At 40.4% G+C, this 5,749-nt stretch overlaps 1 pseudogene; it reads right to left on the reverse strand.

Annotated features, from left to right (window-relative positions):
* Nucleotides 1–2,233: 2,233 nt before the first annotated feature.
* On the reverse strand, nt 2,234–3,351 carry LOC115843899 (heterogeneous nuclear ribonucleoprotein A1 pseudogene; annotated as a pseudogene).
* Between the last annotated feature and the right edge of the window lie 2,398 nt (nt 3,352–5,749).

Consider the following 5,749-nt stretch of genomic DNA (forward strand, 5'->3'; position numbering starts at 1 on the left):
AAACTCACTTGGAAGTCAAGGAACAACTTGGTCTAGTTAATCGCCTTTATCCAAGGGGATAATAAATTTCTGTTACAATCTTCCCTGCTAGCAGATGGTTACAGCTCCAAGAAAGTCACTTAGGTTAAACTCCACAGTGACAGGAGAGTGAGGTGTCACCTTCTCAGGTGTTTACATTTCAAAAGGGATGAACCCCAGTCAACTGCAAAATATTTCTGGGTTATCAAACTGGCAAATGGCTTATCTTTACAAAAATTTATACACATATCAAAAGATTAGAGAAAATATTCACAGTCACTAAGTTTCTCACAGAAATGGTCTAGGAAAGGTGGGGGAAAGGTCTCCTTCCCTCTTAACAACAGGAATAATTCATTTAAAAATGTATCATTACAATAATAAATAAGATAATATGTGTGAAGCATCTAGCCCATAGAAAAAGCTCCATAACAAAAAAAATATTCAGAAAGCATGTTCTGAAATAATTTTCCTTGTATTTATGTTCATTATACAGAATTTTTTGGATGTTGAGGAAAACCACAGTCTGATTGCACAGGCCCTCAACCTGGAATATTTGGGACAGAAACACTAGCCTTTTTAATCCTTTGAACGTCTCTTTCTTTGTTTAGTGAGTGACTGGTGAGTCTGGGCCAGGAAGGAGGTGTGGCAGGGAGGGGGAGACAAACCCTGCAGTCCTCATCAGGCACATGACCCAGGAGGCCTGGTGCAGGCGGTGGCCACATTTTCCCTCCACTTCTGGCCATCCCCTGCCTGCTGAGCTCCAATACCTCTGCATCCTGTCCTGTGGAGATGTCAGCCCTGGACAGGGGAGGAGAGAGGGAAAGAGAGAGGAGGGGGAGGTTGGGAACTGGTTGTGACTAATGTGCCAAGGGTATCCTGTGTCTAGGATTTTTCTCATCTTGTTTAATCTTCCTAGAAACTCTGAGAGGTGAATATCATCACCCATGGGTAGATAAGATGAAACATGAGCCATTCAAGGACCAGTCAGGATTCCACAACTAAGAAGGAACCAACTACCTTGACCCGAGAGGCAGACTCTCCCTCCATACCTAGGGGCTTCCCTGAGAACTGACCTGAGGCCTTGGGTCTCAGATGAAGATCTTAACATTACTTCAGACTCTTCTAGGAATTTTGCTAAACACTTCAGTTTAGTAAATACCCATTTTGGACATAAAGAGCATGTTCCATCTTCAGATTGTTGATGAAAATTCAATTAACTATTAAGTTAAGAAGAAGAAAAAAGAGAATTTTATTTGAGCCAAACTAAGGATTATAACATGGGAAGCAGATCCTCAGAAAGCTCTGCCTGTTAGAAGTTGAAGGCATAGTCATACACATTTTTGAGACAAAGGATGATATATCAAAATGGCATACTGATATTTTACATAAAGGTCACCAAGGATACATAGTGCAGGTAAACACATACAAAGTGAGCAGAAAGTCATCATGACCCTTTACAGAGCTGGGAAAGGACACCATCCTTTTTTTTTTTAAAGAGGGTATTAAATCATTTTTTGATTTCACATGATAATGGATGATACACAAGCTTCATTCCCATCTATAAGTTTATCTGGTACCATAATTCAATTTAGATATATTGCATAGGAGTCCCAACAATCATATTAATAACCTAAAAACGCCATGACTTTAGTTGGGTGACCATTTTAACAGTGAACTCCAGGTCACAACACAGTAACTGTCAGTTCAACTACACCAGGGTTTTTGAAAACAATGGTTTCTCCACCCAAGTACGTTGTAAATAAACTTCGAATGGAACCTGGCATCACCCTGAAGGAATTCTAACTTCACACTCTTGAAGTAGTTTACCAAAATGGCTTCAGAGTAGACTAACTTTACACAACACGTTTAAAAAAAAGACATTTATTCAGCATCATGATCAGACTATTACATTTAGCAATCAACAGCATGGATGCAAAAAAAAAAAAAAAAAACCTACACTAAAACCCTTTGTTGGAATTCTTTACACTTTCCACAGAACAGAAACTAAAATAACCTGTTATACGATTAGTCACAAATACAGTCCTTGAGGTTTTTTTACCCATACACATGAATATTGTCTAAAACATGTCTTCTTTGTATCAGCTAGGCCCTGACACCACTGTGATTGGCTGAGTTCACAAATCTGCTGCAACCTGTGGCTTCCTGTCACTTCTCTGGCTCTCCTCTCCTACTAAGCTTTGTTTCCTGACAGTAATTAAAATCTTCTGCCACTCCCATAGCTGCTGCTGCTGCTGGAACTGCAATAGCCACCTTGGTTTTGTGGTTTGGCAAACTATTGGCCTCCACCACCATAGGGGCCAGAACCTCTGCCTCCAAAGTTTCCTCCTTTCATGGGTCCAAAATTTGAAGATTGATTGTTGTAATTGCCAAAATCATTGTAGCTTCTGCCACCTCCAAAATTGTTTCCATTATCACCACCAAAGCCGCCTCTGCCTCCTCCGTTGTTATAGCTATCATAGCTTCTGCTCCTTCCATAGCCACTGCCCTGGTTTCCATAACCCTGTCCACAACTTCCATAGCCTCTGTTTCCTCCAGAGTAACCAGGGCCACCTCCTCTATAACCACCATCATTACCAAATCCATTATATCCATCCCCACTGCCACCATATCCACCACCATCACAGCTGCCACCAAAGCCACCTTGACCACCGAAGTCTCCTTCACAACCAAAGTTGTCATTCCCACCAAAATCACCTCAGTGACCACCACCAAAATTCCCAGAACTACTTTGACCTTTTTGGCTGGATGAAGCACTAACCATCTCTAGCTTTGAAAGGACTTTCCTTACTTCACAGTCATGGCCATTCACTGTGTGGTATTTCTGAATGACAATCTTGTCTATAGAGTCATGGTCATCAAAAGTTATGAAAGCAAATCCTCTCTTTTTGCCACTGCCTTGGTCTGTCATGATTTCAATCACTTCAAATTTTCCCAAATGTTCAAAATAATCTCTTAGATGATGTTCTTCAGTGTCTTCTTTAATGCCACAAGCAAAAATCTTTTTCACTGTTAAGTGTGCACCAGGTCTTTGAGAGTCTTCTCTTGAGACAGCCCTCTTTGGTTCCACACATCTTCCACCTTGTGTGGCCTTGCATTCATGGCTGCGTCTATCTCTTTCACAATGGCATATGTGACAAACCCAAAGCCTCTGGAGTGCTTGGTGTTTGGATCCCTCATTACCACACAGTCTATGAGCATTCCCCTTTGCTCAAAATGGCTCCTCAGACTCTCATTGGTTGTTCCAAAGCTCAAATCTCTGATGAAGAGCTTCCACAGCTGTTGGGACTCTTTGGGAGACTCTGACTTAGACATGACAACAGTAGAGGGGGGAGACTTTAATGATGCTTACTTGGTGGCGTCCACGGGCAGAAAGCAGAACACTATTCCTTTAAGAAATAACATTTCTAGCATCAGAAGAAAAAAGAAAAAAAATGATCTTTACAGTTGAACAGGCACTCCCATCTTTGAGGAACTCTAGTTAATGTGTAAGGCAGACACACACTGCACATTAGGGAAGGAGGGAGGAGGCCCAAAGAAACACAGAGGGAGAATTTTATGTTTTAATTTTTTCTTGTCCTGCCTTAAAATATAAATTTTATTTCATCATCTTCCCCCTTTTTGTCATTAATCTTTCAATAGAAAGCATTAGGTGATCAAATATTTTGTCCCCCAATGCCAGGGTAGTTGTTTACCTGACCTGGATCCATCATGTCCCTCGATGCCAGGTCTTAAAAGCCCCAGTTCTTTCTTTCCTTTTAGGGGGTTAGTCTAGTAGAATGCTTGGCAAGGACTGAAAGTCAATTCTAAGTTGTCCAATAGGACTTATGCCAATTTTATCCCATATGTGCATTGTGCATGCCCATTATTTTATATAGAACTATAGATATGATCAATAGTTTCAAGTCATTTAGACATTATTATTTTAGTTGGAGTTTTGAATATAAGTTGAGAGGCACAAGAGATTGATTGTATAAATGATATAGAACACAATCAATATAGCCAACAACAATAACAGAGTCAGAAGCAGAGATTTAAACAGCAAATCCCCAGAACAGAACCATTTACCCAAGATTTCATTTAGACTAGAAAGGGGATCTTTCAATGCAGAAATTTGATTTTGTATGTGAGTCATTAGATGGTTATATTAGAGAACTCATCTGATATAAAAGCACAACACTGTCTGGATTACAGCATGTTTCCTGCAAAGTCGTTTTAAAAATCAAGAACCATTTGGTTTTGCAACATCATTTTCTCATCATAGAAACTTCAGAATTGAGTAGATTAATTGAATGTGGTAAACAAACATGGAGGTATATGCTGATGGGGAAACATCTTATAGATTATAGGAACATCTGAAAAGTCAGTGAAAAGACTTATGAGGGACTTATATTGGCCTTGTATTTACCAAGGAATGTGATGACAAATCTGACAGTCAGTAAAATTGCCCCCAATAAGTATTCCTTGTGATAGTGTTACTAAAGAGTTTTCTTTTCATCTTAAACATTGGGGCAAAAGCATAGCTAGAAATAAAACAATAACTTTTTTTTTGACTTATAAACAGAAATTTACTTCTCACAGTTCTGAAGTCTGGAAGCCCAAAATCAAGGCACCAACAGATTCGGCATCTGGCGAGAGCCCACTTCCAGATTGCAGACTGCTGACTTGCTGTGTCCTCACATGGTAGAAGGGGTGAGGGAGCTCTCTGGGGTCTCTTTATAAAGGCACTAATCCCATTCTTGAGGGCTCCACCCTCATGACCTAATCACCTCCCACAGGCCCCACCTCCTAAGACCATGATATTGGGGATTAGGTTTCAACATATGAATCTGGGGGATGCAAACATTCAGACCAGCAGTGAGTGTAAATCACCAAGTGGAGAATGTGAGGTGAGAAGGAAAGAGAGCGAGTGGTAGCCAGAGACGAAGCAAAGCCCAAGGAGCTGGAGCATGCTCACACCTGTGAAGGGACAGCGAGAGAGGGAGAAGTACATGCAAACATGGGAAGGAGGGTAAAGCCTGAAGACATGGGTCTCCAAGGAGACAGTGATTTTTGTGACATAGGTCAGTTTTCTTTTTCATTTTTCGTTGGTATATACTTAAAGTGTGCAAATTGTCGATGTGATATACATACACATTGTGAAATAGTCACTACAATCAGGTTTATGAACACATCCATCCCCTCACAAGGTAACTGTGTGTGTGTGGTAAGAACACTTAGGGTCTACCCTCTGCAAATTTCAAGTATATTGCACACTGTTGTAACCTATAGTCACCATGCTTTACATTAGATCTCCAGAACCCATTCATCTTACATAACTGAAACTCGATACCCTTCACTGGAATCTTCCATTTCCCCTACCCCACTCTACTGTCTGCTTCTACAAGTTCAGCTTTTTTAGATTCCACATATAAGTGAGATCATACAGTATTTGTCTTTCTGTGTCTGGCTTATTTCACTTAGTAGTGATATAATGTCCTCCAGGTTTACCCATGCTGTTGCAAATAACAAGGTTTCTTTCTTTTTTTAGGCAGAATAACATTCCCTTGTATGTATGGACTGCATTTTCTTTATCCATTCATCTTTCAGTGGACACTTGGGTTGCTTCCCTATCTTGGCTATTATGAATACCACTGTAATCAACACAGGAGTGCAAGCATCTCTTCGAGATCCAGATCAATTCTCTTGGATAAACACTCAGATGTGAGATGGC

This window comes from Globicephala melas, chromosome 7, assembly GCF_963455315.2.
Source record: "Globicephala melas chromosome 7, mGloMel1.2, whole genome shotgun sequence".
Taxonomy (NCBI): domain Eukaryota; kingdom Metazoa; phylum Chordata; class Mammalia; order Artiodactyla; family Delphinidae; genus Globicephala; species Globicephala melas.